This window comes from Sapajus apella, unplaced genomic scaffold (assembly GCF_009761245.1).
Source record: "Sapajus apella isolate SASKATOON/1434 unplaced genomic scaffold, GSC_monkey_1.0 scaffold6, whole genome shotgun sequence".
Classification (NCBI taxonomy): Eukaryota; Metazoa; Chordata; class Mammalia; order Primates; family Cebidae; genus Sapajus; species Sapajus apella.
This window is the reverse complement of record NW_022436946.1, coordinates 1,020,013-1,031,840: the sequence shown is the minus strand read 5'-3', so window position 1 is coordinate 1,031,840 and position 11,828 is coordinate 1,020,013. Positions and strand designations below refer to the sequence as shown.

Here is an 11,828-nt window from a genome sequence, read left to right as displayed (position 1 = left end):
ATCACCCTGGGTCATGGTAATACTAATGTCAGTAGAAAGCAATCTTTAACTATAAATTAAAACCTGTTAGCACTTTGAAATCTAAATGAAGCCATTCTTTTCCTATGTATTGTTAGTAGGTATTATCATAGAGTTCCTCAAGTTGCCCTTGAGCAGAACAGGAAATAAATTTCTCCCAATGAAAGAATATTAAAGATTTAATAACTGGCCTACTGTACCCCCCAAAGAGGCATTTCTCCTAAGGTTGAGCTTCCAAAAATGGGAATGTCCCAGAATGTATGGATTAAGAGAATTTCATCTGAGACACACACTTTTCTGGAGGAAACTGTAACTCTTCCTTGTTGGCAACCCCAAAGCTGTGAATCCCAAGAGACCCTCTGGTTCAGGACTGTTCTGTCGTGGAGAAGAGAATGTGATATAAGGAGAGCTGCACATCTCTCTATGGGGCAGTTAGACTCATCTCCAAAGACAGACATCAAATCCCTGTAGTGTCCAGCCCCGGGTCACACCATGCAAGGACGGCAGGTCTCACAGGTCTCTTCCCCACTGGGAAATCACGGGAATGCTGTGCCAGAAGGTGCTTCTTCCATGCTCACTCTGGAAGCCCGGCCCTTTCATCACTTTGCTATAAATCGAAATTCCCAGAAATTAGAATCTGCATCTGAAATTGCATTAGAATCTCCACATAGGTTTGAATTCCAAAATGAGAGAAGAAATCGACTATACATTTTCTTGGTCTCAGCATCTGAAACAGCTGCCTGCTGACTCATGGTGTAAACACTGGTTCATTCCCTTCTTTCTGAAATCTGCTCATGTGCACCCAAAATTATTATTTTCTATGTTCAACCATGGGAGCAGGACAAGCTGAAAGGCTGCCAGGAGGGCCTCTGCCTTTCTCGATTTAAGTAAATACATCTGGCTTTGGGCAGGCTCTTCAGACCGACACACTCTCCAGACATAAATGTTATTTTATTAAGATATAGGGTGACATAAAAATATTTGTGTAATCAATATATCTTGTTCAGCTTTAAACTCTGGGACAGGTCTTCAAGTAATCTCATTTTCACAGATCAAGTAGACTAATCAGAAGTCTTGATGAAAGTTGGAGGAGACATCATGGTAATTTACACTAGATTCATATTATATCTACTTTCTGTATGCAAAGAAACAGAAATAAATTTGTACAAATCCTCCCCCACTCCCACAACTTAAACCACAGGAGACACCTTTAACTATATAATGTAATACCTCCAACAGGATGAGGACTGGCAGTACGTCCACCTTATTGACTTACCTTCAGTTTTTTGCTTGACTGAAGGGAATTCCTCATTAGAGTAGATGGCTATTCTTTGAAGTGATCCTCTTCTTGACACAGTTCATTTTAAATATCCTACTTTTCTTAATAGTTTTCAATGCAATCCACCTTCAAAGGGAAAGAATTGATGAAAAGAAATAAAATGGAAACGTGGACCTGGGGAGAAGTGATTGAAGGTTCTTCCTTTAAGGGATTGGCTCCTTTTCTCTTATTACACTGTGAAATCTGAAAACATCTCTTGCAACTCTGGTCTCTGTCTTCAGGACATCCCAAGACGCACCACTTCCACAGTTCCTCCCTCCTAGATTATCCCATCCAGTCTGGCAAATGGAAAAAGGCTGAGATTCTTCCAGTGGGTAACTGAAAGGGACACTGAAGAAAGTAGATACAGTCCATGCCTAAAAAAGGACATAACTTCAGTTTGGAACAGGACTGATGGAAAGATCAATTAGACAATGCACAGAAAGGTAAGTAACGATCAGTGCTGTTGTACCAGAAAACAAGCACAAAGGCTGAGGCTTTCCGGTGTTTGGGGAAACAGCCTCAATAAAAGGGATCTCAGGAATGGACTTATCCCTCTATCCTTCCTTCCATCCCTTCAACTGAGCTTTCACTGCATGTTGGGCACTGTACCAAAGGCCAGCAACTCAGAAATGAGGACACTTGGTTCCTACCCTTGTAGTCCAAGGTGCTGGTGGAGGGGGATGCAGAGGGGAGTTGTTGAGGGAAGACAAAAAGTCGTGCAGTGAATTGTACCAGAAGACGGAGTGTAGGCTGCTGAGGGGACAGAAGGAGGAAGGAGACACGTACTCTGGGCGTTGAGGAAAGGCTGAATCCTGGATAGAGGTGGTGCCCAGGCAGAATCTGGAAAGATGAGTAATAATAAAAGCAAGCAGTACAAGAAGACATGGTCCCGGTGTGATGGCTCACGCCTATAATCCCAGCACTTTGGGGGGCTGAGGCAAGTGGATCACTTGAGGTAAGCAGTTTAAGATCAGCCGGGCCAATATGATGAAACCCTGTCTCCACTAAAAATACAAAAATTAGCCAGGCTGGTGGTGCGTGCCTGTGATCCCAGCTACTCAGGAGGCTGGAGCAGGAGAATCGCTTGAACCCAGGAGGCAGAGGTTGTAATGAGCTGAGATCGCGCCACTGCACTCCAGTCTGGGTGTCACAGGGAGACTTCATCTCGGAAAAAAAAAAAAAGATATGGCATTTGCTGCTGCCACCTGTACCTGCACTTTCAGATGTATTAACTCACTTAATTCTTTCAAGACTCCGTGTGCAGATATCAGTATTACCCCCGTTTCATGATGCACAGAGAGATCAAGTAACTTGTCCAAGTCACACAGCTACCATGTGGCTGAGCTGGGGTTGAAACGCAGGCATTCAGTGGTGGTGTCCACATTCATAACTGTGACGCTAAGAGTTTGTCAGACAGGTGGGAAGCAACATTTCTGGAAGAGGGTCAGGGCCATAGATTTTGTGAAATGACAAGGCATGACATTCAGTGTCAGTAGAGCTTAAAGACCCAAGTTTTGGAAAGTAGAGGAGATCTGAACCTTAGACATGGCTTCTAGAAGTGGGCCAAGAGCACCCCAGTCACATGCACTGGTGACCAGGGGACTGATGGCCGTCAAATCAGCATGGTATGCTCTTTATTTCTCCCAAAGACTGAGGACGGGAGAGGTTGGATGCTTTTTACTCATATCAGATAATTTTAAAATGTGGCTTTAGGTTATAGAATAGGATGTAAAATTACCATGACATTTTTCCTTGTTTCTTCTTCTATTTGATATACTATTTAAATTGTTTCTTTTTTTTTTTTTTTTTTTTTTTTGATGGAGTCTTGCTCCATTTCCCAGGCTGGAGTGCAGTGGAGGGATCTCGACTCACTGCAACCTTTGCCTACCGGGTTCAGGCAATTCTATCTCAGCCTCCCTGAGAAACTGGGACCGCAGACGCACGCCACCAGGCCTGGCTAATTTTCGTATCTTTTAGTAGAGACTACACAAGGTTCCACCATGTTGGTGAGGCTGGTCTCAAACTCCTGACCTCAGGTGATCCACCCGCCTCGGCCTCCCAAAGTGCTGGGATTATAGGCGTGAGCCACCGCGCCCGGCCAAATTGTTTCTTTAATATATTTATTTATACTAAATAAAACAACTCATGGTTATATAAATTATTTCTCTTCCTGAAATTCCTTCATGCTTTCTTGTCTGAGACAATACCTCTGTCCATGCTCATACAATTAGATATTGATGCATCTGGGCAAAATTGGGGTGTTTTGCTGTTTATTTATACAGATATGGAAGCAGTGCACACTTCATTCCACAGCTTGCTTTGCTCACCTAATAACACATCATGGACAGCCCCCTAACATCGTCTTACTGAGAATCGCACAGCACTCCACACCGTCACTTTTGTATCATTCCCCTACAGACAGATGGTTTCCAGATTCTGCCTGTCCAAGCAAAGCCGAAACTAATACTTCTGTCTAAAACAAATACAGTTCTCCTTCCTCTGCGTTTAGGCTTTAAAAATTATACAGTGATTACTGGACTTGTTACCAAAGGCCCACTTCTATCTTCAAGGGAAATGGCTCCCTAGAATTTGCTCCTAAAAGCAAGTGGTCTGTCCAGGCCTAAAATGTCAAATTCTGTGCAAGAGTCTACTTTTTACAGGACACCATTTCCCTAGAAGACTGCATGAAACAATTTCCAGAAAATGTAAACTCCAGGGTTCGTGGATAATTTCCTCCACCTACCTAATTTGCACCATTGAAACAAAGCTTTTTTTCAAACCGCTAATCAGAAGTTCTTATGTTGTTTTCTATTCGACCATGGCTCTTTAAAATAACAGCTGAAATGTCAAAGAAATCCCAAGTTTACCGCAGGTGTTGCTGGACTGGGCTGTTAAACAGTGACAGTCAACATGGGAGGGCCAAGGCAGGCAGGAGCCCCTACAGGGCGCAAGCGGAGGGGCCAGCTGAGATTCGAAGAGCGGGCGTTCTTTTTGTATGAGCCTGGGTTATGCATGCTCTGTCGCCAGGCTGGAGCGTGGTGGCGCAGTCACGGCTCACTGCAGCCTCAGGCTCCCCGGATCAAGCCATCCTCCCAGCCCAGGCTCCTGAGTGGCCAGGAGTACAGATGCACCACCACACCCGGCTAAGGTGCTCTTCTGATTTCCCACCTCCAATATTTAAGCCGTTTAAATATGAAATTGATTGTATTTGTCAAGGAAGACTCAAACCACATAGAAAGTGCCTGAGTTCTCCTTCCTCCAAGCCTCTTGCTGCAGCATTCCCTGTTCAGCAGTCAGGGCTCACTCGCAGTTCCTGATCCCCAACCTTCTGCCGCTCCTCTGCCCTCAGCACCCTGCCACTTCCCTGGCAGTTTCAACAGCTCCTGCTCAGGTAAGTCTTCCCTCTTCCCGACAACCCCCACCCCTCCCGCAAGGCTATCCACTCACCCTCCACTGCCTTCTCATCAGTGTGAGCTCCCTGAGGGCAGGAAGTCATCCCTGCGGCTCCCACCACATCCCTGGTGCCCTGCACTGGGTCTGCTTCACACAAACACACACGTAAGGACACAGATGGCCTCAGGCACGCCGCACACCTCCTGCCATGGGTCAGACGCTGTTCCAAGAGTTTCACACACAGTCATTTTGTGTAAGTCTTAAAACCACCCTCTGGGGTCGGCACCACTCATGTCCTTTTCTGGGTATGGAAGCTGAGATAAGGCCCTGTGCTTGCAACCAGGGGGCCCTCTTATCAGCCAAACACACTCCTTTGATCTGACTTCAAATGACGATAAGCAGCTTCTCTAGGCTCTTCAGCCCCTCTCACAACCCTTAGCGCATTTTAGGTTCTGGCCTCTCTGATACACACCTTACTTTTGCCTTCTGTGTTCCTAGCTGGCGTCTATCTTGATCGTATCCTTTTTACGTCAGTTTCAAAGCTGCCCCTATGGAACTGAGCTCATTAGCGAGCTGCCAGTGCAGCCACTCTGCTGGAGGGGACGAGTGGAGATGTCCCTCATTACTTTCAGTGAGCTCAAGCTGTAATGACACAGTTTGAGTCCCAGGGAGGAGTGCATCCGGTCATCTGGAGGCCACCTCTTCCAAAACCCCGTGCCATGGAGCCGGCAGTGTCCCTCTTTCCCCTGAATTCTAAGAAATGAGCATTCTAGGCCGGGCGCGGTGGCTCAAGCCTGTAATCCCAGCACTTTGGGAGGCTGAGGCGGGTGGATCACGAGGTCAAGAGATCAAGACCATCCTGGTCAACACAGTGAAACCCCGTCTCTACTAAAAATACAAAAAATTAGCTGGGCATGGTGGCGCATGCCTGTAATCCCAGCTACTCAGGAGGCTGAGGCAGGAGAATTGCCTGAACCCAGGAGGCGGAGGTTGCAGTGAGCCGAGATCGTGCCATTGCACTCCAGCCTGGGTAACAAGAGCGAAACTCCGTCCCAAAGAAAAAAAAAAAAAAAAAAAAAAAAAGAAATGAGCATTCTAATCCTTTGGGATACAGGGAGGGGAACATCACACACCAGGGCTTGTGGAGGGTGGGGGGCAAGGGGAGGGAGAGCATTAGAACAAATACCTAATGCATGTGGAGCTTAAAACCTAGATGACGGGTTGACAGGTGCAGCAAACCACCATGGCACATGTATATCTATGTAACAAAGCTACACTTTCAGAACTTAAAGTAAAATAAAATTTAAAAAAAGAAAGAAATGAGCATTCTAAGGCTGGGCACAGTGGCTCACGCCTGTTATCAGCACTTTGGGAGGCCGAGGCAGGAGGATCACCTGAGGTCGGGAGTCCAAGACCAGCCTGACCAACTTGGTGAAACTACATCTCTACTAAAAATTCAAAAATTAGCTGGGTGTGGTGGCAAATGCTTGTCATCCCAGCTACTTGGGAGGCTAAGGCAACAGAATCACTTGAATGCAGGAAGCAGAGGTTGCAGTGAGCAGAGATCATGCCACTGCACTCCTGCCTGGGCGACAGAGCAAGACTCTGTCAAGAGGAGAGGGGAGGGGTGGGGAGGGAAGGGGAGGGAGAAAGAAAGAAATTAGGGTTCTGCACATTTAGAGTTCAGTAAAAATTGTTCACATCTGAGTTTTCCCTCTGGCTGGTGCCCTCTTTCTCCCAAGGTGGTCATAAGTAGCACTGTATCCACTTGAATTCTCCCTCGGCCATTAACATGTATTGAAGGGAGCAATTGCCCTAGCTCTTCCTGTGCCCTCTGGAAAATGACACTGGCAGCGAGCAAAGTCAGGAATTTTCTGGAGAGCTGCTGTAAAGGGGGTGATGCCCAGGTGAGGCACACCTTGACCAGCCCCCAGCACTGCTATCCCTGCCCCAGGTCTGTTTTGTGAGCTGTGTCTGAGGCACCTGCTGTTTTCTCTGTCTTGTCACGGGAGCAGTCAGGTCCCCACCCCCAGCCACAATCACTGCTATTCATCTGCTGCCACAGTTCTGCCTCTTAAAGGACATGTGGCTACCCTCTCCCATGCCTCACCCATCCCCCTCCCCCCACACACAGAGAGGCCAAATTACACAGCAGAGGAGTGACAGCACACACAGCCATGCATGTAACAGCCCTTCCTATATTTTCTTTTTGTCTTTGCTCACCTAGTTTCAAACTTTACTGTGCTACAGTCTCTCTTCCCTTCCCCCGGCAACCCTGCACACAGACACACACATACATGCGCGCACACACACACACACACACACATACACACAGAGACACCTACCCTATCAGAAGCAATTCTAGGCCACACCTCCCCAGAGCTGAGGGCAGTGCCTAGGGCATGGATGTAGTCCAGGGCAGGCAGAACTCTGCTCCTGACAGGTCAGCCTCACCTCCTAAGATACTACCCTCTGCAGCACTGAGCCCTCAAAACACCCCACCAGGACCCACAAACCCAGGACCTGCCCTTACGGACACCTCTAACCAAAGGCGCGCTCTCTCCCTCTCTCTCTCTCTCTGTTTCTCTGTCTGTCTCTCTAACTCTCTCTCTGTCTGTCTCTCTAACTCTCTCTCTGTCTCTCTGCCTCTATCTCTCTGTCTCTCTCTCTGTTTCTCTCTGTCTCTCTGTGTCTATCTCTCTCTCTTTCTGTCTCTCTCTGTCTCTTTCTCTCTGTCTCTGTCTCTCTATGTCTCTGTGTGTGTGTCTCTCTCTGTCTCTGTCTCTCTCTGTCACTGTCTCTCTCTGTCTCTGTGTGTCTCTCTCTGTCTCTCTGTCACTTTCTGTCTCTGTGTGTGTGTCTGTCTCTCTCTGTCTCTGTCTCTCTGTCTGTGTGTGTGTCTGCTTGTGTGTCTCTCTGTCTCTCTCTCTCTCTCTGTTTCTGTCTGTGTGTGTGTGTGTCCCTCTCTCTCTGTCTCTCTCTCTGTCTCTGTTTATGTCTCTCACCAACACCCTCACTCTCAGGCTGCACTTTCCTGTGCAGCTGCGTCTCCTGCCCTCATTTCTTCCCTCATTTACTGACTGCCAGTTGCTGCCTGCTCTGTCCAGGCCCTCACTCCATCACTGGTCTTACAAACCAGTGCAAAAGATGGATAGACAACAACAACTAATAATAACAATAAAATTCTAAGTACAGTACCTGAAATACAAACTGTTATCTATTTGAAAACAGACCAGGAAGCAATCATTTCCACTTGGCCTGTGAGCGAAGGCTGTGGTGAAGAGCTAACCACTGGGTTTTGAAGGATGTGTAGGAGTTCCCTGGCAAAGGATGGGAAGGGCATTCCAGGGAAAGGAGGCTACAAAAGTAAAACTCAATGGAAGGGCACGACATGGGAATACGAGGGGCCTGTGCGGCTACTGTATGGGAGGTAGCGGCAGGGGGTGGCTTTTGTCTACCAGGATATATAGATCTTGAAACAGCACAGAATAGGTCCTCAGCAAATATTTATTTTGGATGTTGAATGAAGAAGGATAAAGCCAGATTTTTATGTCATACAGGGAAGTCTAAAGTCTAAACCTTAGTGTGTAGACAGTGAGAATTCACCAAACTTTTTTTTCTTGAGAAGGAGTCTAGTTCTTGTCGCCCAGGTTGGAGTGCAGTTGGAGTGCACTACACCAGGCTAATTTTTGTATTTTTAGTGAAGACGGGGTTTCACCATGCTGCCCTGCCTGGTCTCAAACTCCTGACCTCAGGCGGTCTGCCCACTTCAGCCTCCCAAAGTGCTACAACTGCAGGTGTGAGCCACTGCACGTGGCCAACCAAACTTTTTTAAATTAGGGAAATGGCGTTATGACACGTGGGTTTCAGAAAAGAGATAAGACTGTACAAAATAGATTCCAAAGGGGAAGTTTCGGGGGAGTAGGGCAGCACGCTAGCTCACTGTCTTTCTGTTAGTGATGTCAAATCCGATTAGGCTATCCTTTCCTTCGCTTTGTTTCAAATTTTGGTTATTCTTGGGAAATCATATAACTTTGGTGCACTATCAAAATCGCTTCACTTGTTTCATATAGTCACCTATTTAACATATGGACATAGAGACCTCTAAAACCACTGGTTTTAGTTCTGCGTCTCTGCATTGTTTTCTCCAGAAACCCCGCCCACTCTCACACTTACTTCGAAAGGATGCTTGCTGCCTCCATGGTAGCCAGCTTTCATCTGCTCTTCAAAGATTTATGCTCCCTCCTTCTCCATTTTCATTTTGTTTGTTTGTTTGTTTGCTTGCTTGTTTTGAGATGGAGTCTCGCTCTGTCGCTAGGCTGGAGTGTAGTGGCATGATCTTGGCTCACTGCAGCCTCCACCTCCCAGGCTGAAGCAATTCTCCTGCCTCACCCCCCCCAAGTAGCTGGGATGACAGGCATGCACCACCACACCAGGCTAATTTTTGTATTTTTAGTAAAGACGGGGTTTCACCATGTTGGTCAGGCTGGTCTCAAACTCTTGACCTTGTGATCTGCCCACCTCGGCCTCCCAAAGTGCTGGGATCACAGGCATGAGCCACCGTGCCCGGCCACTCTCCATTTTCATTTTAAATCCCACTCCATGCACAGCTCTGCTGCTATGAGTCAGTCGTTTGCCAAGTTAACTCTTTCCTTTTGCTGGGTGCCTCCTGGAGATGTGGTACGGTAATTAACTGCAGAGATGACAGTAAATGTGGCCATCTCAGACTTCATGTCAGCCTATCACCTGAGATATGTCAAGCCAACAGTTCACTAGCACTGATCAGTTCTCACCACATGACAAGTCTCCTATTTCTTCTTGCCAGCCTCCACCCTACCCTTTCTTTCCATGAGTCTCTCAGGGCAGCTGGTCTCCAGGGGCGAGCATCAGAAGAGGTGGAAAGGTGGTCATCATCCCATATGACCCGGCCACTACGATTCCCACTGGGACAAACTTAAGAAGAAATAAATTGTAGCTCTAGCATTTCAAACTAGAGAAGAGATTTGCTTTTTCAATAAAACAATGATAGAATTTTGGATCCAATCATGTTTTCCTTCTTGTTTTCTTGAAAATTATTTCCTGCATAATTCTGTGGCAGCCCACGGACCCATGGCAGTTCCACACATAAGTCCTGTGAACTTTGGAAGTCTTTCCTTTCCACCAACATCTTCAGTGCTGGGATTAGCACATCACTCATCAAATAAGACAGGAGAATGGCCTCCCCACAGGAACGCCTGCTCTTGAATTCCTAAGCCGATCTCATTTATAAAAAGTTAAGCACTCGTGGCATAACTTGTGACCTATCCAAAAAGACTTTAGCTGTACTTTGCTAAAACATGTACCATATTTAAAACCTGAAAGTCTTATGAAACTCAGTCTGTAGAAAATCATTGTACTACCTTACTAATTCTAATTTTTATGGAAATTGCACTAATTCTTAAACTAGCAAGCAAGGAATGAATTAATGTACAAGAACCATTGAATGGAATATAATTTTCTTGTCTTGTTTTCCTTTTTTTAACCAAAAAAAAGTCTCAAGGAATAATTTATCCTTAAGGATACTTTCTTGAGATTATTTCCATTCAATTTCTTAGAGACTTCCAGGATAAGCAGATACTTGAGCTACAGACCTGGGAAGAAACCAGCAGTGAACCTTAAGATGGCGGAGTTCTGTGCACATCTTCTACGGCTGAGCATGGGAGTCCTCGAAAAGGGACATTGTGGCTGGTGGACTATGGTAGGTTGAGTTATTAGCATTAATACTTACCCATCCCTATACCTATCCTGTTTTTATTTAAAACTTTGGTATTTTTCTCATCACATATGTTTTTGCATTAACTTTGGTTTTTAAAAACATTTCATATTAATTCCCTTGATTGAATATCTTGACGCCCCTTACACTTTTCACTGAAGACAAGTATTTGCTTAGCTCACCCTAGTCTTAGTACTGCTCACACCCTTTGCCATGTGATTTTGGGGTTCCTCCACGTACCAGACAGAATATATGTCTCCTCCTTTTGACTTTAGTCATGTGACTGGTATTGGCCAATGCAACGAGACAGAAGGGATGATGTGTCACTTCTACTTGCCCTATTTCTTTTCCACTCTTACCATGAGAAGAATATGCCTTTGGTCCCACAAGGAGAAGCATATGGAGCAGAGAAGGAGAGTTACAGGGAGCAGAGGCAGCCCAGCCAAGCCCTATCAGGTGCACCCAGCCTAGATCAGCCAAGACACAGAGACCTGAGCTACATCAATACTTACTGCTGGGATTTTCTTATGGTTTGTTTCACAGAAATACATTACACATACTAACATATGAACAACAATTATTTCACCCTGGCTGGTTCATGTGAATTAATCCTGTAATCCTGTTCCCTTTCCCCTTGTCAGTACTTGGCTGAGGAAGGGAGCTGTCTAGGCCCATTGGGGCCAATGAAACATAGAAGAGATTTGCTGGAGTCTTCAGGGTAAATTATTTCTTTCTTTTATGTGATATGCCAGGATATGCTCTCTGATTCTCTTTCTTACTTCTTTGTGAATAAGAAAGAATGTAGTTTTGACCGGGAGCGGTGGCTCACGGTAATCCCAGCACTTCGGGAGACCCAGAGGGTCAGATCACTTGAGGTTGGGATTTGAGACCAGCCTGGCCAACATGGTGAAAGCCCATCTCTACCAAAAATTAGCTAGGCATGGTGGCATATGCCTGTAATCCCAGCTACTTGGGAGGCTGAGGTAAGAGAACCCAGAAGGCAGAGGTTGCAGTGAGCCGAGGTCACGCCACTGCACTCTAGCCTGGGTAACAGAGCAAGACTCTGTCTCAAAAAAAAAAAAAAAAAAGGCATGCAGTTCTGATGAGCAGAAAAGCCCCCCAAAGACCTCCAGAGGAATGAGCCTGAGAACAAAGTCACGCATAGGGGAGTAGAGAACTGTGGCAATCACGAGAGAGTAGGCAGAAGGCGTGGTAGAACCTACGAAGTCTCCCCAGCCTCCGGGTTTTCATGCAGGTAATTGATTAGGTTTTCATGCAGGTGATTGATTGGGTTTTTATGCAGGTGATTGGGTTTTCATGCAGGTGATGGGGTTTTCATGCAGG

The 11,828-nt window shown here is 46.2% G+C and overlaps 1 long non-coding RNA gene across 1 annotated transcript in view; it reads right to left on the bottom strand.

Moving 5' to 3' along the window:
- Positions 1 to 951: 951 nt before the first annotated feature.
- LOC116549000 overlaps positions 952 to 11,828 on the bottom strand; it is a 14,146-nt gene continuing 3,269 nt past the window's right edge. Inside the window, exons 2-3 of the long non-coding RNA XR_004267664.1 lie at positions 1,295 to 1,675; positions 952 to 1,153 (exon numbers count right to left, since the gene is read on the bottom strand). This is a non-coding gene — a long non-coding RNA (uncharacterized LOC116549000). The remainder of the gene's footprint in view (positions 1,154 to 1,294; positions 1,676 to 11,828) is intronic.